Raw genomic sequence first — 23,506 nt, forward strand, 5'->3', positions numbered from 1 at the left:
ACAAATCAAATCATGAAACTCCTTCAATATGCATTTCTTCTTTTCAAAACAAGGGGGTACTTATTTGCAGAAAGCAATACTTAGCCTACAGATCCATTTCCCAGAAATGGCATGTGCCATTCGAAGGCCTAGACACGCTCAGGCTTTCAAAGTGGAATTCCTAGCCTAATGTGCATAGAAGCAGGAATGGCGAAGTTGAAGATCAATATTATAACTATTTTTTCTATTTATTTGCAGCACAGGAAAAAAAAATTGGCACACTTTGGAAATTCAGTGGCACAAGGTACTCTGCCATAACTTGAGGGACATTATACAGTTAAAAAAAAAAAAAGGAAATAAAAAGGAAAAAAATTCCCCTGTTTGAAACACTGCATTACATAACTTTACCTGCCCAAACAGACCATTTACAAATATTAGGTCAATAAACTGCTAACATCCATAAAAAGGTAGCTTTCTTAATAAAATGCAAGAATTTAAAAGATTGGTATCTAAACAAGAAAAGACAAAAACAAACTGGAATGAAAACCTAGACATCACATCTAAAATCGGGGCTTTTTGTTTGGGCCTTCATACTCTTCTCTCCCTCTCCCATATCCTGCTGGAGTTCCAGGCCCCATTCCTCTAGGACCCTGTCCACCCACAGGTCCCGCACCTCCCTGCCCAAAGCGCTCAGTATGCATGTCGCTTCCCATCATGGAACCACTCATGGTTGCTGGTGGGACTCCAGGATTAGCTTCATAACCTATGCCCACCACCACCACCCAGAGCTGGAAATTTCTGGCCTCCTGAGCCATAGGGATCTCCCATGTTCATTGCTCCTCCACCACCCATTCTCATGTCTCTTTCTCTTGGATCCATGCAGCCCATCCGGCTATAACTTTCCTCTCTTTGGCGTCTCATTTGCTCTTCCATTTCACGCTGACGAATCATCATCTCTTCTTCCCTTCTACGTCGTTCTTCTTCTTGCCTTGGTTGCATCTCTTTACGTTTCTGCATTTCTTGATTGTGAAGTTCTTCCATGCGTCTTCATTCTTCCTGGCGTCTCATCAGATCTTGACGCAAAAGATTTGCCTGATGCTCATGATAGGCATCTTCCATTTCACTTTCCAATTTGTCTTTTGCATCTTTCATGTTTTTTTTTTTTTTTAAGATTTTATTTATTTATTTTAGAGAGAGAATGAGAGAGGAGAGCACAGGAGACGGGGGAGGGTCAGAGGGAGAAGCAGACTCCCTGCCGAGCAGGGAGCCCGATGCGGGACTCGATCCAGGGACTCCAGGATCATGACCTGAGCTGAAGGCAGTCGCTCAACCAACTGAGCCACCCAGGCACCCCTATCTTTCATGTTTTTTTCAACTTGTTCCCTTTGCTGTTTTTCCATTTCATCCAGGGATTTCCATCGCTGAGAATATTTGTACTCAAATGTGCCATGCTGGGCAAAACGAGGAGGCGTTTCTCTCTCCTTTTGATACATTGGATTCTTCTGTGCAAGTTTTTCAGGAAGGCCATCTTCATCATCTAGTTGTTCAAGTGGTTCCACAATGACTGGACGAGGAGTTGTTGTCAGGAAGAAACACCTTCGCTGCATCTTTCAAAGGCTTTTCTTGCTGCTGGTTTAGAAGCCAATTCCACAATGCCTTTCCCTGTAGATCCACAATGCCTTTCCCTGTAGATCCACAATGCTTTTCCCTGTAGATCTGCCCCGATCATCCACAATCACAGCAGCCCTTTCAATAGGACCCAGTTGGCGAAAGGCTTCTTCCAACGGTTCACTGGAAACACAAGGTGAAAGATTTCGAAGGGAGAGGGCAGCGGCTTGTGTGGCAAAGCGAGCCCGAAGCTGCCTACCTCTCCTGGGTGTATCAGCAAGTGCAGCTTTGGCAGTTTCAGCCAATGCCCAGATTCAAGTTTAATGAGCCCAAATCCTTGGCCTTGGTCGATAAAAGCTGCTCCTGGTTCTCATATTTCGCAGACAGTCTTTTGAATCCCTCCTCTGTGGTGCCAGCAGGTGGATTCCCAACAAACAGCCGCCCGCGCTGCGTGGAGGTTTTCTCTCCAGGCCTCCCCGAGAGAGACGAGGTGGCGTCCAACCCCCCGGAGTCGCTGAGCTTCTCGTCTGTCGCTGCGGCCGCCGGCCCGCCGGCTGGGGGCCCCGCTGGTGCTGCCGGGGGGCGGGCGGGTGGCGCTGCCGGCCTCCGCGGGGCTCCCCGCCGCCAGGAGCGCTGCGGCCCGGCCCGCCGCCCGGCTTCGGCCCGCCGCCCGGCTTCGGGCGCCTGGCATTCTGCCGCCTTTCGGGCCTCGGGGCCCGGGCCCCCTGCGGGGGGAGGTGGCGGGCCCCCGGCCTGAGGCGGGGTGCTGGGGACCCCGCTGCTCGGCGGCGCCCAGGTGACAGCGGGCGGCGGGGGCGGGGTGGGGCCAGGCCCCGTCGGGGCGCCCGAGGTCGGAGGAGTAGCAGGCGGTGCGGAGCCCGAGGCCGGCGGGGCGCTGCCCACTCCGGCCGCCGGGCCGGGGCCGAGGAACGACGGGCTTGGGCGAGGCCTGGGGCGGCGGCGGGATCGGGGGCGCGGGGCCACCCTGGCCCGGGCCGGGACCCACGGGTCCGCGCTTCTGATTGAGGCCCGCGCCGGGTGGCGGGGAGCGAAGTCGCGGAGGCCGCCGCGGGTCCCGAGACAGGTCTGTGATCACGGGGCGGTCGAGGCAGACCCGGGGAAGACGCTCGGGGACCCTGGAGGCCCCCTTGCTTCACACGAGGTGGCGGATGGCACAGGCCAGAGTGATCTCTTTTTAATGACATGTTGCAGTTGGAACCCAGCCTCTTAGGAAGTGCAAACCTGGGAGGAATTTGGTCTGACTCCTTCCACTTGGTGGGGTGACTCCAGGGCCAATTTAGATTTTGCTGAAATTATAGGAACATTTTAGAAAACTTATGCTTTCCATGCGCAAGTGCAAAGGATGCACACAAATACGAGCATCAGGATGAGGGAGTCCTTGACCATCTGCGTTCCCCCAAAGAAGCATCCATCTCTGGGAATATAATGGATATTGTTGAAGATGGAATGCTGGTAACTGTGTTGGGGAAAGGTCTGGGAACTTCTTTTTTTTAAGATTTTATTTATTTATTGAGATAGAGTGGGGAGGGGGTGCTGAGGGAGAGGGAGAGAGAATCCCATGCAGACTCCACACTGAGCTCAGAGCCCTGCAGGGTTCAGTCTCATGACCCTGAGATCATGACCTGAGCTGAAATCAGGAGCTGGAGGCTTAACTGCCCCAGGTCTGGGAACTTCTGATTATTTTCAAACACAATGACTTAGAACATGACAGTTTTTTTCTTTGTCATTTTTATTACAGTAGACATTGTGTAATGAAGTTTTCACTGTAGAGAAATTAGAAAACATTAAAGTATCAAAATAACATGCCCCAATTCTACCACTCATCAATGACCATTATAAGTTATTTGGTTTCTATTTCTATACGATTAGTTAAAATAGGATCACATTCTGCACTTTTTAATCTGTTTAGTTCACTGATGAAAATATCATAGGACAGTCTTTTTAAAATAATTAATAATTCCATATTTATCAACCGAGCACCTATTATGTACTCAGCATGTGAGATACTGATGAAAATATCATAGGACAGTCTTTTTAAAATAATTAATAATTCCATATTTATCAACCGAGCACCTATTATGTACTCAGCATGTGAGATACTGGGCACAGAATGGGGGACAGATGTGCTCTCCCCAAACTTAGTTTAGTGGAGGAGATAGTCATTCATGAAGGACCATGCCATATGTTGTTACAAACTGTGATCATTATGTGCAGGAAGCACAGAGGGTATGATAAGAGGCTGGTGTAATTGGGAGGGTCAAAGAGGTTCCCTGTGAGGAAGGGAATGTTGTGGGACAGCGAGCTGGTCAAGACAGTGGTAATCTCCCACTTACCTTCACACCTCAGGTGCTGTGTCACCGACCTTGCTACAGTCTCAGTAGAGTTAGAAAGCCCCCTTCTCTCTCTCCTGCTCCCTTTACTCCTCTTTATTGAGGGAGGAGCCTTGAGATCCATGAGTCGGGCTCCAAGCCTTCTTCACTGTGCGGTCCAGACTCCCTGTTCATGTGCCCCTGAATCTCTGTCCTATTATGCATTCTTTTCTTTTAGACATAGCTCCAGTGTCAGGTCCTTTTTCAACAGGGGAGAGGAGAGGGGTTTTCTGCTCTCATTACCACTTGCAGGAGGCTAAGATAAGCTTCTTCAATAAAATATGTGGTATAATAGTGAGGCCCTTTGATTGCAGGTGAGAGGAACATTCTTCCAACAGAGCCAGAGTCAGATTCATGCAGCAGTGACCAGCTGACTCTGCCATGTTAGCCTAATCTCGTAAGTGAGAGGTGGGCTTGGTTTCAGGCCCTCCAGTGCATGTCTGAATAGCACTTTTGGGAAAACCTGGCTCATTCTCTTACTAGATGTGTAACTTGAGCAGGTTGATGAAACTTTGCCAATCTCAGTTTTCTCACTGATGAAGTAGAGATGCTGACTGTATTGTTGGTTTCTGTTGTTTTGTCTGCTAGGTGTCTCTTTCTCTGGGGAATGGTCCAACACCATCTGGTGCTGGAGGGGCTGCCATTCACCAGCCCCACATCTCTGTCCACAGGGCTGGACATGGAACTCAGGCCTGGCCAACAATAGTGACCCACTCTCTTGACCACAGAGAGCAGCCCAAAGCTGGGAAAATGACTTGAGTGAGGTCAATTGGAATCCTTCTCTGGGATCTTATTTATTCTAACGACAGAGGCCAACCCTGTCTTTCTCCTTGCATCAAGAACTAAAGGGAGCTGCTGAAGCCATGTTTCCTATTACATAGGGCAAAGCCTGCCTGGAGTAGGAGAGAATAAACCAAAGAGAGCCAAACGTAAGTGGGGGGAGGAGAGGGAAGAGAGGGGGAGGGGTACCAGGGTCATATCACTCCAGGAGAGACCCTCTCCCTTGTCATCATCCCCAAGGCCACAGTTACCTCCAGACTTCCCTCTTAATGTGTTTCTTCAAATTTTCTTTTTTGTTGGTATTAGTTTTGGTTGGGTTTCTAGCACTGGAAACTAGAACTAAAAAAAGTCCTGGCTAGATAAAATATCTGCTTTATAGAGTTGTGAGCATTAAATTAATTGCTGTATTTGTTAAGTGCTTAATTAGCACAGTATCTGAAGAACGGCAAGTACGTAACAACTTATGGTTAATAGTATTGGTGGGACTTGTCTTCTTCCTTGAACCTGAGCAGTAAAGTGTCATCTGTGGCTTTCAGCAGCATCAGCATCATCTGGGAGCCTGTTAGAAATGCTAAATCTCGGTCCTTGTATGTGATCTTCTCAATCAGAATGTGCATTTGGCAAGGTCCACACCTGAGTTGTCTACAAACTACACTCTAGAAAGCACTGGCCTGGTCACGGTGATGACTTTTTAGATATACCACCAAAGGTGTGATCCATTTAATAAAGAATCAATAAGCTGGACTTTATTAAATTGAGAACTTCGGTCTGTGAAAGATAGTATCAGGTTAGAAGACAAGCCACAGACTGGGGAGAAAACATTTGCAAAGACATCTCTGACTGTTATCCAAAATATACAAAGAACCCTTTGAGTAAAAAAGACAAGAAATAACGAGTGTTGGCAAGGATAGGGAGAAAAAGGAACCCTCGTGCACTGCTGGTGGGAAAGCAAGCTGGTGCAGCCACAGTGCAGAACAGTATGAAAGCTCCTCAAAAAATTAAAAATAGAATTGTCATATGATCAAAATTTTTTGCCATAAATTCCACTACTCGGTATTTACCCAAAGAAAATTAAAACACTAATTCAAAAAGATATATGTACCCCTGTGTTTACTGCAGCATTGTTTACAATAACCAAGATATGGAAACAACCCAATAGATGAAAGGATAAAGAAGATGTGGTGCATATATACAATGGAATATTACTCAGCCATAAAAAAGAATGAGATCTTGTCACTTACACAACATGGATGGACCTAGAGGGTATTTGCTAAGTGAAATAAGTCAGACAAAGACAAATACCATATGATTTTATTCATGTGTATTTTGATTTAAGAAACAAAACAAACAGAAAAAAGAGACAAACAAACAAACAAACGAAAACCAGACTCTTAAATACAAAGAATAAACTGATGGTTGCCAGACGGGAGGTTTGTGTGCTTGTGGGGGCGATGGGCAAAATAGATAAACGGGATTAATAGCACACTTACTGTGAGGAGCACTGAACAATGTACAGAATTGTTGAATCAATATATTGTACACCTGAGACTAATATAACACTGTACTTCGATTAAAAAACTTTTTAAAATAAAAAAATGACATTCTTTTCTGGAAAAAAAATGACATCTTGCTCTCTTTTATGTACATATATATGTGTGTGTGTATATATATATATATATATACACACACACATGTATATTTCAACAATGAAAAAATTTTAAAGTTCAACAATAAGAAAACAAATGACTTGATTAAAAAATGGGGCCAAAGATCTTAACAGATATTTCACCAAAGTAAATCTGCAGATAGCAAATATGTATATGAAAAGATGCTCCACGTCATATGCCTTCAGGGAAATGGAAGTTAAGACAATAGGGGGCACCTGCGTGGCTCAGTCAATTGAGTGAGTGACTTCGGCTCAAGTCATGATCTTGGGGTCCTGGGATGGAGCCCCACATTGGGCTTCCCACTCAGCAGGGAGTCTGCTTGTCCCTGTACCCCTTCTTCCCCCTCCCCTCACTCATGCCCTCTCTCTCTCAAAAAATAAATAGAATCTTTAAAAAAAGACAATAGTGAGATACCACTATATGCTTATTAGAATGTCAAAAACCCAGAACGCTGTCAACACCAAATGCTGTTGAGGATGTGGAGCAAGAGGAACTCTCACTCTTTGGGGTGGGAATGCGAAATGATATAGCCACTCTGGAAGACAGTTGGTGGTGTTTTTTTGTTGTTGTTCATTTTGTTTTTATAACACTAAACATACTGTTACTATAGGATCCAGCATTCTTTTTTTAAATTAACATATAATGTATTATTTGTTTCAGGGGTACAGGTCTGTGGTTCATCAGTCTTACACGATTCACAGTGTTCACCATAGCACATACCCTCCCCAATGTCCATCACCCAGCCGCCCCATCCCTCCCACCCCCCTCCACTCCAGCAACCCTCAGTTTGTTTCCTGAGATTAAGAGTCTCTTTTGGTTTGTCTCCCTCTCTGGTTTCATCTTGTTTCATTTTTCCCTCCCTTCCCCTATGATCCTCTGTCTTGTTTCTCAAATTCCTCATATCAGTGAGATCGTACGATAATTGTCGTTCTCTGATTGACTTATTTGGTTGGCTTAGCATAATATGCTCTAGTTCCATCCACATTGTTGCAAATGGCAAGATTTCATTTTTTGATGGCTGCATAATATTACATTGTATATACATCACAAATCTTCTTTATCCATTCATCTGTTGATGGACATCTAGGCTCTTTCCATAGTTTGGCTATTGTGGACCTTCCTGCTATAAACATTGAGGTGCATGTGCCCCTTCGGATCACTACATTTGTATCTTTGGGGTAAATACCCAGTAGTGCAATTGCTGGGTCAATAGGGTAGCTCTCTTTTCAACTTTTTTTTTCCATGCAGAACGTGCCCTCTTTAATACCCATCACCAGGCTAACCCAACCCCTCACCTCCTCCCCTCTAGAACCCTCAGTTTGTTTCTAGAGTCCATAGTCTCTCATGGTTCGTCTCCCCCTCCGATTTCCCCCCTTCATTCTTCTCCTCCTGCTATCTTCTTCTTCTCTCTCTCTTTTTTTTAAACATATAATGTATTATTTGTTTCAGAGGTTACAGGTCTGTGATTCAACAGTCTTACACAATTCACAGTGCTCACCATAGTACCTACCCTCCCCAATGTCTATCACCCAGCCACCCCATCCCTCCCACTGCCCACCACTCCAGCAATCCTCAGTTTGTTTCCTGAGATTAAGAATTCCTCATATCAGTGAGGTCATATGATACATGTCTTTCTCTGAATGACTTATTTCGCTCAGCATAATAACCTCCAGTTCCATCCACAGCGTTGCAAATGGCAAGATTTCATTCTTTTTGATGGCTGCATAATATTCCATTGTGTGTGTGTGTGTGTGTGTATATTCCAGGTCACTGCGTACCTCATTGAAAGTGGGGAACCACTTCAGGGGAGGCTGAGAGATGGAACACTAGGGGAGGCAGAAGCTTCTGCCTGAGAAGTGTTCCATCTCTCAGCCTCCTAGTGTTCCATCTCTCAGCCTCCCCTGAAGTGGTTCCCCACTTTCAGTGAGGTACGCGGTGACCTGGAATAAAGCTCTCTCTCCCTCACAGCAGGACAGTGCGACCTCAGTTCCTTCTGGGCAGTACATTGGATGGGGGGGGACAGTTTTGTAAAGTGCCTTTCAAGGAAAGATCACGCCCTGCTTCAGCCCTTCTCATTTCTGCTGCCTGGCATGTGGATTTAATGACTGGAAGTCCAGGTGTCCCTTAGGCCATGCAGTAACCTTAGGAATACAAGCCACACAGTAGCAGAGCAAAAGGATTGCAAGTGCCCGATGGGGCACCTGGATGGTTCAATCAGTTCAGCGTCTGCCTTCAGCTCGGGTCATCGTCTCGGGGTCCTGGGATCGAGCCCCACATTGGGCTCTCTGCTCAGTGGGGAGTCTGCTTCTCCCTCTCACTCTATGCTCTCCAAGAAAGAAAGAGAGGGGCGCCTGGGTGGCTCAGTTGTTAAGCGTCTGCCTTCAGCTCAGGTCGTGATCCCAGGGCCCTGGGATCGAGCCCCTCATCGGGCTCCCTGCTCCGCGGGAAGTCTGCTTCTCCCTCTCCCACTCCCCCTGCCTGTGTTCCCTCTCTCGCTGTATCTCTCTGTCAAATAAATAAAATCTTTAAAAAAAAAAGAGAGAGAGAGAAAGAAAGAAGAAAGTAAGAAAGAAAGAAAATAAAAGAGCGAGCCCAAATCCTGACATTATAAATCCTGACATTGTACCAGACCTGAATGGCTTACCTCTGGACTTGGACAGAGAACTGTCCTTCTATCTTGTTTCAGCCACTGTAATTTGGGGGTTTTCCAATCCCAGCCAAACCTAAGCCCAACAATACAGTTCCCTTCAGTGTTCAGGCACAAAGCCATCGTCTTCGTCCTGCTGATTGCCAGAATGGCCTTGGGTGTCTATTTTCAACTTTGAAGTGGCCAAGAACCACCTGGGGAGCTGTTAAAATGCAGGTTTCCAGCTTGGAAGGCCCTGGAATCTGCACTTTTAACAGGCCTCCTTGAAGACTCTGCAGGAAATAGGCCACAGACCACAGGTTGATAGTGGGCCTTGGAAACCACAAGCCTCGGCAAAGTCTCCTTGATCTGCACAGAAAGTTCTACTCACTGTTCTTCCTCCAGACAACACACACATGTCACCCCCTAAAAGAAACCTGAACCCTCTGTCAGTCTGTCCTTGCTTGTGTGGGAAGGGAAGACATTGGTTGTTTTTGTTGTTTTTCTATAGCTGCAAAAAATGAGCAAGCGGCCACAATGTGGCTCCCTAAGCCACGCTTGTCCCACTTTTGCTAAAACAGTAAGTAAAGGAATGGCATGCAGTTTTAATCTGTACTTTTGAATACCAATAGGGTTCAATATTTTATACAAATAGTGAATACATATACGTTACAGCGGCTAACTTCCAAGAAGCACAGTAAAAAGAGGAGGGCTTTGGCATCAACGCCTCCTGAGTCCCAGTCCCAGCTCTACCACTTCCTGCCAGCATGACCTTGGGCAGGTTACTTGACCACTCTGACCTTCAGTTGCTTCATCTGTCAAACAACACCCAGTTGATAGGATATAGGGAAACAGGTTATGGTAATCATCATTGTATCTCACACTAGTCTTCATGGGGACCACTGCCTCGAATCTGTGCTGCTTTTCCACCAATTCTGATCACTCTCTTACTTTCCTGGGGCCGCCATTACAGATCGCCTGAAACATAGCGGCTTAAATCAACAGCCATGTATTGTCTCGCTGTTCTGGAGGTCAGGAGTCTGAAAGCAGTTTTCCTGGGCCGGAGTCAAGGGGTCGTCAGGGTTGAGCTCTGTCCTGAGGCTCCGCGGGAGAATCCTTCCCTTGACTCATCTGCACTGTGGTGACTGCCATAGCCTTCCTTGGTTTGCAGCCCTATTACTCCGATCTCTGCCTCGGTGGTGCACACAGTGCTGTGGACTGAATGTTTATGTCCCCCCAAAACTCGTCTGTTGAAATCCCAACCCCTGACCACCAATACGGAGGTGGGGCCTTTGGGAGGTGATGAGGTCGTGAGGGTTGTCCCTGCTGCTCCCCATCCATACCCCAATACCCCAGAGCATGTCCATCTCTCTCTGAATGTCCTCTATGCTACACACACACACACACACACACACACACACTTTGATTTTACTTTTCTTCCTGGGAACCTGTCTGATTCATCTTGGGTCCCCAGTTCCTACCATGGAGGAGCAAAGTATATAGTCGTTGAGTGGAAAAGGAGAAGTTCAGAGGCCCCTCTCTGGAATCATCAGAAGCAGTACAATTAAATAGTTTTGACGGTGCAATGAGGGAGCTGTAAACTTTTTTCATGTTTTAAGGACTCAAATCATTTAAGTCCCTAAATATTTAGAATTATCGACGTGGAGATCTTGGTAACAGCCCTAAAGTACCACAAAGCCATCATTATTTGTATTCTACTTTCACATTTTTGTGTCTTCTAAGATTGTTTCCCCCTTGAATTTACTAAAGTTAAGGAAACCAGTCTGAAAGACCAAATTCGCTGTCCTCCTTGAACGAGAAGATTAAAGTTACTGTGTGTGAAAGATAGATGAACTGCTGCAGGACGAAAAGGCAATTAGAAATAATGGCCTCTGACCACGAAGGTCCACAAATTAAAGAATTGTCAACCCAAGACAGAGATTCTATCAGTGACGGATCTGTCGCTTTACTTGACTACGGATCCAGTACAATTATGGGAAAACTAACAGAAATGACCTGAGTGAACAGACAGACCGGGGCCATTTGTTTCTTACGTGAAATTTCCAGGCACCTAGCTGTGGCCAGTGCTTTCCATCACTGCTGAGTGGCAGTTGGCAGAGAGAGATGACCTTTACTTAACCTTGAGAATAACTCTACCCCTTCCCGGCCAGAATAAGGAATGTATGTCAAGGCCCTATTGACAATCCATTTGCAGGAGCTATCGAATGTTTGGCCTAAATGGATGATATCCTTGCCTTTCTGAACTTTATTTTACAAAATAAATATCTGTCCTAGGCCATCTTGGAAGTTAGAGAGGGCCACACACCTCGGACAGATGTCTGACAAATTTAAGAGGTCACTTTCATCTGTTTTGTTTTGGTTTCGGGGTTTTTGTGTGTGTGTGTTTTGTTTTGTTTTGTTTTTACTCAAACATTCATCAGAATGAATATAGAGAAATAACCAACTTTCATCTGCCACTCTTCTTAGGGGAAGACAGTCTACTTTCATTCCTTGAGGTATTCAGAAAATGTTTATTGCTGTCAGCAACCCAATAGGTAAGCAGTTTCAAAACAATGTTAAATCGAGCACTGCTCCTCGACTTAACTCCTTCCCACCCAAAATACCTGTGTAATGATTTGTTCAAAGATCTGAGGTAAACGACATCAGATCAGATATCCAATCCCTCAAAGAAAATGGTTTCAGTGAAGTCAAATCCCCAAACTTGCCCTCATTCTCACCTCTCTAACCCATCCTTATCAGAAGCTGCTTGTCACCAATAAGATTAGTGGTAGTGCATTGGGCTAAATCAGATTTTTCATCATGAAAATGCCATGAACCAAATAACTGATGTGATTGAAAGGTGCTGAAGAGCCCATCAGCCACACAGTCTATGGATGAACAGACTACATCGGAAATACCCTTGATTAAAGTCTGTAAGATTTTGGCTAAGGTCGCTTCATGATTATAGAATTTTAAATCTACGTAAGTAACGGATATGGGATGGTATCATTATAATGACTGATGCTTTAAATATTTTCATTGTTTTTTAATCAGTATCAATTATTTTTAAAAAAGTAATATGCATGCATCATAGAGAACTTTTAAACTATAGAAAAAAAAAAGAATTAAAATCATGGCCATAAGCCGTGACTCAAAGATAATTATTCTTAATAGTCATGTAAGCCCTTCTAAGGATGTGTGTGTTTAACAAAAAATCAAAAACACTGTAAATATAACTTTGTGTGCCTCATTTTTCAAATAACACTATGAGTGGTTAACAATTGCATAATATTGTGACATATGGATACACCATAATTTCACAAATTCTCTAATATTGGACTTTGAGGATGGTCCTGAGTTTTATTTTTTAAATGTCACCATAACAAATATCCCTATATAAAAATCTTTGTTTTTATCTCTGCTCATATCCCTAGGAAATATTTACAGAAGGGTGGGGGATATAAAACTTCTAAGAGCTCTGACTACCTATGGCCAAATTGCCAGGAAGGTGACCTCCACTTTCCACTCGCACCGGCAAAGCATGACTGTTCACTCATCAACATCATGTATTGATAACCTATTTATTTATGTATTTATTTATTTATTTAATATGCATTTTAAGCTTTATTCAAGAAAACAACAGTGGGTCTTCCATGATCATTTTCAGAATAATGAAGTAAGTTCAAAGAAATTTCAAGGCGTGATTTCTTAGGAATTTGTCAAGACTTATTTAACTTGTAAGCCAGAACTAAGAGCTTCCCGGCAGGTCTAGGAGGTAGAAATGACTTATCTGTATAGCATAACTTAAAATTTCAAACTCATGTAGAAAATCCTCTTCACATACAAAGTAATTATTTTGCAATAAGGAAAATGATTATGGGGGCACCTGAGTGGCTCAGTCTGTTAAGTGTCTGCCGTTGGCTCAGCGTCCTGGGATGGAGCCACCCGTCTGTCATCGCGCTCCCTGCCCAGCAAGAAGTCTGCTTTTCCCTCCCCCTGCTCTTGTGCTCTTGCTTGCTCTCTCTCTCTCCCTCTCAAGTAAATAAAATCTTAAAAAAAAAAAAAAAAAAGAGCTAGAGAGAGAAATGGTTATGGGGCTGGTTCAAACTTTAAACTCACCTAGGGCACCTGGGTGGCTCAGTCGGTTAAGCATCTGTCTTCTGCTCGGGTCATGATCCTGGAGTCCTGGGATTTAGCCCCACATCGGGCTCCTTGCTCAGCGGGGAGTCTGCTTCTCCCTCTATCCCTCCCCCTGCTCGTGCTCTCTCTCTCTCTCAAATAAATAAATAAAAATCTTTAAAAAGGTTTGCAGACCTTTGCAAGAAAGGTGTTCTGAAAACCCCTGTCTCAGGATTAGACTTCAGGAGAGATATTGCTATGATGATGTCCTTCTGGATCTGACACATAGGCCTCCCAATGAGTCCAGGATGAAGCTGTCCCTTTTCTGCTTTGCATGTGTTACTGGAAAGGGGCAGGTAGAAGTGCTGAAGGCCACGTGCCCACTTCAAGCACTTTACTAGCTTCTCCTTGCCTTTAGAATGCACTCACATGATCGGGCCTCTGCCTGTGCACCCTGCCTGCCCCCCACTCTCTCTCCCCTTGCTCCTTCTGCTTCCACTGGCTTCCTTTCTATTTTAGCCTTCCAGGTTCTCACTCACCTCAGGGCCTTTGCATATGCTGTTCCTTTGTCTGCAAAGCTCCTTCCCCAGCTCTTTGCCTGGCTGGTTCCTCCCCACCCTTCAGGTCATATCAAATACCACCCTCCTTAGACCAAGTTTTTCCCATTTTTCTCCATCCTGTTTTTCATGGCACGAATTGCAATGTGTAGTTTAGGGCAAGGCTTCTCAATGTTTCTGGAGTATAGAATTAATTTTTCTAAATTTCCAGACCATTGGAGATCTATATTTTTATAAAATATGATAAAAAAGAATATTTTATGTCATTTTAGAAGCTGGATTTTTTTAACTAGACTCAACAAACAAGTTATTCTGTCAAATTGCTATAGAAGTTTCTAAACCCTTCTCTCAACTTCAGTGTTAACTCATCCCAACCTGGCAACACAGATCTGTGGCCCAGCTCTAGTCCACAGACCCAACTGTGACGATCAGTGGTTTGTCCCCAATAGACTCTGAGCTCCATGGGGGAAGGTACCTCATCTTATTCACCTCATGTCTCCAAGGCCTAGAATAGTACCTGGCAGGTGGTAGGTGTTCAAGACGTTTCTATTGAATGATGTGAGTGGTGGAATGAGCCACCAGTCGCTATAAAAGAGGGTGTGTAGAAAAGAGGGCGCCGCTGGGCACTTTGGCTGGGTTGGTCACTGTTGGCGAAGTGGCTGGACGCAGGTGCTGAAGTCTGCAAACATCATGGCGGACCAGCAGGGGCCCAGAGATGACTCAGTGGCACTCTCACCACCCAGGCCCATGGGAAGCCTTGGGCAAGGCCTTTGCCAATGCAGTGGCCATGTTTTATCCAGAGCAGCTCAGCTCAGCCTGGCCCCCATGCTCTGACTGGCAACCCTCTGATCTCTGATCAGACTCCCTCTGAGGACCCTGAGTGGAAAGTCCATTCCAGGTGCATAGACATGAACTGGGTGGGGGCAACGGGCTCCCTGACGGGAGATGCAGAGAGAGTCTGGGGAGTCAGGTTTAGGTAGAGTCAGCTGGTGGTCATCGGCCCTCTCCTAGGCAGTGGGTATCTAAACACCATGCAGCCTCAACACAGGATCCCAAAGGGAGGCCAGCAGGGACTCAGGCCTGAAAGACAGACAGAATCTGCAGGGCCTGGGGAGGAGCAGGGAGACTAGAGGCAGCTGGTGGGCTTCCAGAGGTTGGCCCCTGATGTTCAGGGACACATGACTTGAGGAGAGAGCCCGCTCAGATATAAACCCACAGTGGAGATAAGGAAACTGAACTTCTCTGGACTTCTCAGCCTGGCGGGAGAAATGTTGCGGGCAGAACACCCAGTACAGAGAGAAATGGGGAAGGAGCAGGGGGCTGGACCCAGGGGCCTCTAGGACAGGAGGAGGAGCTAAGAAGAAGCCTGAGCTGCCAGGACTCTTTCTCACGGGGGTTGGGGAGCCAGGGCAGGACCAAGAGGCGGCTGCAGAATGAAAGGCAGCAGGAAGGAGAGAAGAGGGGGAGCAGAGATGTGAGGGTGAGGATGGGAAGGCACTGGGGAATCTATGAGGCGGGGCTTGGCCCCCCTACCGTCTGAGCTGAGCTGTCTGGTCTGACATTCGAATCAGGCCACGCGGTCACCTCGGGAGACAGCCTCACAGCTCACTTGTCAAGAAGGCCCCTGGGAAAGGCAGACAGGCCGGGAAAACTATCCTGCCCCATCTCTAGGGAGTCTGTTATGTGCCCAATAGTTCCTGTTGTGTTTCTTTCTGTTTATTTCCCTACCACGACGAGCAGCAAGATGTTTCAAATATCAAAGGCCTACATTTAGGTTGACCTGTGAGAACATCAAATTTCTGTAGGTCAAAGTGGGTCAAAACCACCCATTTCATATGATTCCGCCTAAGGTATGTGAGTCCAGGACAGAAAGCGGTGGGGAGCTGGGGAGACAGACTGTGTCCTCACTGGGTCCAGCCATGCCTCAGAGGCCACACAAGCCACGCAGCTAAGAAGAGGGAACGCCTGGGGGGGCGCCTGGGTGGCTCAGTCGTTAAGCGTCTGCCTTCGGCTCAGGTCATGATCACAGGGTCCTGGGATCGAGCCCCGTATCGGGCTCCCTGCTCCGCAGGAAGCCTGCTTCTCCCTCTCCCGCTCCCCCTGCTTGTGTTCCCTCTCTCGCTGTGTCTCTCTCTGTCAAATAAATAAATAAAATCTTTAAAAAAAAAAAAAAGAAGAAGAGGGAACGCGGCTGCTTTGCCCAGAGCAGAGGGAAGAAGCGACAGGACAAGGGGAGCTGGCAAATAGGACAGGGTCTTCTTTGGCAAGAGGGTGGGCTCCCGGCGGTCTGCACCCCGGGCCAGGTCCTTCCGGGCTGAGAATCCAGGTGCTCGGGTGTCACAATGGCCCATGCGGCTGGATGGTGAACACAGCGCTGTAACCTTCGCCCCCATGCTCTGTCCACAATGGCCCGAGTGTAAGTCTCGAATGCTCTGAACTCTGTGTCCCCGGGCAGCCCTATGCTAAGTCCACCCCGGTGTGTTGGGGATGCCCTGCTCCGGCCACTGTGCAAAATAGAATCAACGACACTCAGCACCACCAGAGGAAGGACTGCCCAGGGTCGCCACGCCAGCACCCCCTGAGGCAACAGGGCAGTCACCAGACCCTCAGCTGCTGCTCCGTCTGCTGAGACTTGGCACTGGAAGTGCCCGGTGGGAGAGTGCCAGCTCTCGGAGGGACAGCACCCTCGGCCCCCATTCCCTATGCCAGGAGCCCTCACCCTCCCTGAGGGGGGAGAGGCTGTAACCTCACATGCCTCGCGAGCTCCAGATCTTCCCTTTCTCCCCCACTGACGTCAGGATGGCAGGTGGCAGAGGTAGAGAACAGGGTCACTAAGGCTTCCTTGGGGAATTGCTCATTCACCTGGAGACGGAAGGACACTCTCTTGTTCCACGCTTGGGGTCCTTCCTCAGGCCAATCTGGGGCTGTGGGTTCCTGGCTCCTCCCTCAGCATCCTCTGGGAGCCCCCCCCCCCCAACCGCATGCCACCAGCAAAGCCCCGGGGACTTGGATACTGCCCCCAAGTGTCCCCTATGAGGATTGAATAGGTGATTATTTACTTGCCCTTCAGTTCCCTCAGCTGACAAGTGGGGATAATAACGGTCATGACCTCATAAGTCTTGTGAGACTATCATAACAGAAGTACATAGAACAGCACCTGGCACGTGGTAAGGATTCTATCAGTGTTACGTGATTATGTAAGTATTACTATTGTTGAGACAGCACAAGACTTTTTCATGCAACTCGGGGCAGGAATGCAGCTGGGTGTCAGGAATGTAGCAGAACCAAGAACTACCTAACCAGCAGGCCTCTCCTAACCAGCAGCTGCTCATCTCCGCTCCTCCAAGCACATCTGTTCCATTTCTTATCACTCTACAGCCCAGCCTTCTCCACTCACCAGTCCACAGGGCCAGACACGTCCGCTCGCAGCTCCGAAATGCTCATGGTGCAGGCTCAGCCTTGTTCCGAAGTTGGCTTCCTCGGTGAACTGAGGGAAGGTCCCCAAAGAAGAGGGAAATGGGGCGCCTGGGTGGCTCAGTCGGTTACGCATCTGCCTTCGGCTCAGCTCATGATCCCAAGGTCCTGGGATCAAGCCCCACATCGGGCTCCCTGCTCAGTGGGGAGTCTGCTTCTCCCTCTGCCTCTGGCCCTCCCCCCAGCTGTGTGCTCTTTCTCTCTCTCTCTCAAATAAATAAAATCTTAAAAAAGAAAAAAAGAAAAAGCACAGCCCTGATCCCTGGGACCTGTATATTTGGAAACTATTTTGAAATTTCTTATGTTATTTTACTGATCTACTGTTACCTTCCTCTCACATCTTAAATATTCCGTTGAATGTAGGGGGTGAAGATGAGAACGACCATCATGATAGCTTTTCTGAAGTGACATGGCCGGAGAAGGTCAAACCATACTGAAAAGTATTCAGGGTGATCAAGATAACTGACAAGTGAAACAGCTATTCGGGTGAGCCTTGTGACTTCCCTTGTGCACAGAAGAATAATTGTGCTCATTTTCCTGGTGGATTAAGGAAATCCTCCATGCATCTCCTATTTTAGTTTTATTTGAAAAAGCTAGCTGAGGAGAAAATGGAAGAGGGAGAAAGAGTAATGGTTTTAGCAATTCATTTAAACCCGGGAACAGGTGCCCTTTTTTTCCATTTAGGATTCAACAAGGAACAGAGGAATACACACGGAGCAGCTAATGTTGGGCCAGAATGCTTGTCTTTGGCAAACATCAGATAAACATACAATCACAGACCCTGTTCACAATTCTCCTGAATCTATGCCACTCTTGAAAACGATGGTCTCATGTCTAAGAATAATAGGATTACAAGGCTAGGATGAACTTTAAGAAGCTATGCAGAGGACCAACCCAAATATCCACAATAAACAAATATGGTCTGTCCCTACAATGGAATATGTTTCAGCCATAAAAAGGAAGGCAGCACTTCACCTGCTAGAACATATGATGAACCTTGAAACATGATGCTAAGTGAAAGAAGCTAGTCACAAAAATCCACATACTTTATGATTCCATCCGTATGAAACTTTAAAATAGGAAAATCTATGGAAACAGAAACTAATACTGCATTGTATGTTAACTAGCTGGAATTTAGATAAAAACTTGGAAAAAGAAAAAAGGAAAATCTATAGAAACCAAAAGCAGATTTGTGGTTGCTTAGGGCTGGGGTGGGACAGTAGGGAGCTGATAGCTAAAGAGTATGGGGTTTCTTTGATGAAATGTTCTAGAATTGACTATGGTGATGGTTGTACGTATTTTTTTTTTTAAAGATTTTATTTATTTGTTTGAGAGAGAGAGCACGAGCAGGGGAAGTGGGAGCAGCAGAGGGAGAAGCAGACTCCCCACTGAGCAGGGAGCCCAATGCGGGCCTCGATCCCAGGACCCTGAGATCATGACCTGAGCTGAAGGCAGATGCTTAAGTGACTGAGCCAGCCAGGCGCCCGAAGGTTGTACATATTTATGAATATGCTAAAAACCATTGAATTGTACCCTTGAAATGGTTGAATTACAGTGTGTGTGAATTCCATCTCAATAAAGCTGCTAAAAAAATTAATGGATTGTTGGATAGATGGATGAAAACTGGTTTAAAAAAAAAAACTAAGTCATCCACATTTAGATCATCCCAAATATGGGAAACTGAGAAGGGCTGGTTGACTAACTTGGTCTTTTGATACAGACTTTTCCTCTTGTCTTGCTGAACCATCTTTCTAACGGTGAGTGAATTTATATTCACTCCATTCTTATATGTTATTAGAATATAAGAATATATATTCTTAGGCAGTAAATAATTATTTTAAAATGTTAAGTTACCCCAAAATATGGGATCCCAAACAGTTACTTTCCATTTCATAAACCTAAGCAAGTAGATCATTAGTTGTCCTGTATCTCATTGTATTAAATATTTGCCATTTTACAAATAACAGGTTTTCCACAAAACATGTTCTGGGTAGAGCTTTTTAGAACATGGCCACAGTTTATCAAAAACACGAAAAGTATGACGGAATTCAGGAAGCCCATCTGACTTAGAGAATATAATTTCTGTTCTGCCACTGACAAATGAGAAAGTCAAAAATTGTGGCAATTTTTAAAGCAAACCAAAGCACACAGTGAAGAGCATACGGTAAATTCTCTTTATGCTGAAGCTGGTCTCTTTGGGGCACTAGCGTGTTGTAGAAAAGAAATAAAAGATGTGGTCACCGCTTGCCATCTAAACACAAAGACAAAGCCGACACTATTCCAAAAGCTGCTCCTTCTATGTACGACGTACTTCAGAGATCTGGGAAAGATCAGGCAGCAACAGAAGGAATCCAGATAGAAAGAAAATAAAACGGAGACCTCCCGACAGCCTGGTCCATTAGCGCATAAAGACCCCGAGGCCCGGAAATTCTGGTGAGCCCCTCAAATTCCTAAGGGCAGGCAGGAAGCAAGAAGGTCTCTTGTTTTGAGAGAAAGTTTTCTCCAAACCCCGGTAGGACAACCGGTCCAGAGACCAGGAAATGAAACTGATGTGGATGCTCCCTGGGAGGTTTTCTTTATTGGGGGCAGATCTTCTGGATTTCTGTGCCATGAGAACATCCGACTGGACGGACTGTGGGTTGAATCAGGGTTCCCTTGGCTTGAATTCAAATTTCAAGGTGGCACGTCAGGGATGGGCTATGACAGGGGTCATTTATGAGCCCAAGGCCACCCCAGAAGAACTGGTTGGAGGCAAAGCCTATAGTCCCTCCTGGGAAACAATCACAGAGCCCCAGGAAAAAACACAGAAGTGTTGTCTAGGAACCGAGAGACTCAGCCTGGTATCCTGTGCTAATAACCACCTTGGACTTTTTTTTTGCTAACCCCAAAATAAATTTATTTCCAGATTGTGGGGGGAAATTGAACAAGCGTAGTGCTTTTCTCTGGGATCAAAGCCAAAGCAGGGATACAAGCCGTGCTCATCCAGATTCCAACCCAGGAGCAGGCAGGAATGCCAGAAAGCTCACGTCGACCTCATTTCCTGAGGGCTGAAACTCACAGGAGATGGTGTCTTCAGAAGTCATGTTTGTGAGACATCACACTCCAGTAACTTCGTGACGGATATTCGATTGTCCTGCCTATGACAGTGTTTGCTCAGGTCAACTCTGAAGAAGAATGAACGTGTGTTTATATTTAGATAATTTCTGCATTTGGGTGTGTTTACTCTTAAATCACTTCAAGTGGCTTTCTAGATTTTAGCAAAATAAAATGATTTATACTAAAGCTGGCCGTACACATTCCCTATGACCCAGCAACCACTCCTAGGTACCTACTCAACAGAAATGCATACATATATGCACAAAAGGCATATTCAAAAGAGTTCTTAGCAGAATTGTTCATGATAGCCAAAAACCTGGAAGTAATCCAAATGCCCATTGGCAATAGAATGGATAAATAGTGATATATTCCTACAATAGAATACCATAGAACAATGAGTGACTCTTAGGTACACAATGTTGACTAAAAGAAACCGGACACAAATAAGCACATACTAGTATGATTCCATTTGTATAAATTTCAAAAGTGGGCAACAAAAATCAATGGTATTAGAAGTCATGGGGCGTTTGTGTGGCTCAGTCGGTTAAAAAACTCTGACTCTTGATTTCGGCTCAGGTCACGATCCCAGGGTTGTGAGATGGAGCCCTACATTGGGCTCCACACTGGGCATGGAGCCTGCTTAGGATTCTCTCTCTCTCCCTCTCCCTCTGCCCCATGCCCCAACCCCGCTCTCTCTCTTTCTCCTAAAAAAAAAAAGAAGTCAGAATAGTGGCTATCCTTGGGGAAGAGAGTGAGTGTGTTAGCTGGGAGGGTGCATAAGAAGAGCTTCTGGGGTGATGGTAATCTATTTCTTAACTTGTCTTGTGTGTTCTATTTTTAAATTCCTCAAATATTGGAGTGCCTGGGTGGCTCAGTTGGCAGAGAATGTGACTCTTGATCTAGGGGTTATGAGCTTGAGCCCCACATCGGGTGGAGAGATTATTTAAAAATAAAATCTTTAATAACATAAAATACATCAAGCACTTATGATTTGCTCACTTTTCTGTATCTATTGTATGTTGATAAATGTTTTTCTTTTTTTAAGTAGGCTCCACACCTAGCATGGAGCCTAACGTGGGGCCTGAACTCATGACCCTGAGATCAAGACCTGAGCTGAGATAAAGAGTCAGACGCCCAACCGACTGAGCCACCCAGGCACCCCAAGAAATATATTTTTAAATAAATTTTTTTAAAAATACCTTTTAATGAGCTAGATTGTAGCTTTAAATGTTGCTAGGATCAGTATATCATAGAAAACTCTGTAAAACTTCTGCATTTGCAGGTGTAGTTGATGTACTTGGAGATACCCCAAATTACAACAGCTGGTGACCATTATTGTTTGGTATTGTTGGTAATGAGCCCCAAGTCTTACACCTAACTTAAATCTGGGTCAGAGTCCTTCCACATTGATCAACAATGCAATCTTGGAGTTTAAAGTAATTTAAGATGCTCACAGAAAGATCTAGCTTTATGATGACCTGGGTCTCAGCAAACGGTCTCCCATAGTGTCTTCCTTTGGAACTGAAGCCATCATCTCGAACATACACCTAAGACCTCTTCACCTTTTTGTGACGGATGGCTCAGAGGTCACTGCAAGTGTGCAGAAGACAGGGCCTTGAGAAACCCAGAGAGTCAAAAACTAAGAAACCAAACAATTTACTTAGAGCTTTCTCCTTTGGATTACTTTTTAAAAAAAAATAGGGGCTCCTGGGTGGCTCAGTCATTAAGCGTCTGCCTTCGGCTCAGCTCGTGACCCCAGGGTCCTGGGATCGAGCCCCGCATCGGGCTCCCTGCTCAACAGGAGGCCTGCTTCTCCCTCTCCCACTCCCCCTGCTTGTGTTTCCTCTCTCGCTGTGTCTCTCTCTGTCAAATAAATAAATAAAATAAAATAAAATAATTTTTTTTAAATATAAATTTTTTTCATGACAAAAAAAGATTGCATTGTTCGTTTATTGGTTCAGTGACTAAAAAAAATTCAAATATTATTTTAGTAGAAAAGTCTAAGCTTTTTTTAAACAGCTTTATTGGGGGTGTAGCTTATGTACTATATACTTACCCATTCACGGCACGGCACGATTCAATAATTTTGGTACGGGGCGCCTGGGTGGCTCAGTTGGTTAAGCGACTGCCTTCGGCTCAGGTCATGATCCTGGAGTCCCTGGATCGAGTCCCGCATTGGGCTCCCTGCTCGGTGGGAAGCCTGCTTCTCCCTCTCCCACTCCCCCACTTGTGTTCCCTCTCTCGCTGTGTCTTTCTCTGTCAAATAAATAAATAAAATATTTATTTAAAAAAAAATAATTTTGGTAAATTTCTAGAACTGTGCAACCATCACCATAATCCAGTTTTAGAACATTCCCATCACCCCAAGAAGCTTCTCTGCACCCATCAGCAGTCAATCCCTGTCATGGAAGGGCACCCAGTCCCAGTGCTAAGCCACCATTATGCATTATATGCATATACATACTATATATAATGCATTAGGTAATATATATTACAATTATAATTATATACAATATATAACTATATATGATATAATTATATATAATGCATTTTTATATATAATTGTTGTTATAGATTTGCCTTTTGTCTCTTTTTGTTCCCTTTGTTTTTTCTTGCATACTTAGATTTATGGTCTAGGACTATTAAGAAGGAAGCAGCATGCCTTCCAATCTGCTGAGGAGCTCGGGCACAGTGGGAGAGGAGAGGGGAAATCACATGCTTAACATGAAGCTTTTGATTTTCTTTATCCACAATCAGAGAATAGATCTCCTTCATGGAGCAGGTGATAGGAAATTGCACTATAGGAAGACAGAGAGAATAGGGAGTTAGCTGGGGTGTTCTAAAGAACATCGCCTGCATGAATGGCCAGCATGAATTTGGAGAGCAACGGGCAGTTAGTTATCTAGTGAGCAGGTGCGTCTTCTGCAGTTCAGCAACCCCAACAAAGAGTGCTCAGAAATGGACATACAGAAATGTACATCCTCAAGTAGGTGTCCTCCTCTCTTGCCTTCCTCCCGGGGTTCAAGTCAGCATCTCTCATCACTGTGACAGCTTCCTGTCTGGTTTTCTTGTACCCAGACCTGCCTCAGTATGGAAAGACTGCTCAGAACACATACCTGATCATATCACTCTCCTGTTCAAAACTCCGTCATGCTCTTCTCCGCTGTCCCCTAGATAGGCAGGTGCCCCGAGCTTGCCACACAAGACCCC

At 45.5% G+C, this 23,506-nt stretch overlaps 1 pseudogene; it reads right to left on the reverse strand.

The window, feature by feature from the left end:
* Positions 1-232: 232 nt before the first annotated feature.
* Positions 233-5,374, reverse strand: LOC123842161 (splicing factor, proline- and glutamine-rich-like; annotated as a pseudogene).
* Positions 5,375-23,506: the final 18,132 nt, after the last annotated feature.

This window comes from Mirounga angustirostris, unplaced genomic scaffold, assembly GCF_029215605.1.
Source record: "Mirounga angustirostris isolate CCGP_5_RB_7025 unplaced genomic scaffold, mMirAng1.0.hap1 SCAF_1, whole genome shotgun sequence".
Lineage (NCBI taxonomy): Eukaryota > Metazoa > Chordata > Mammalia > Carnivora > Phocidae > Mirounga > Mirounga angustirostris.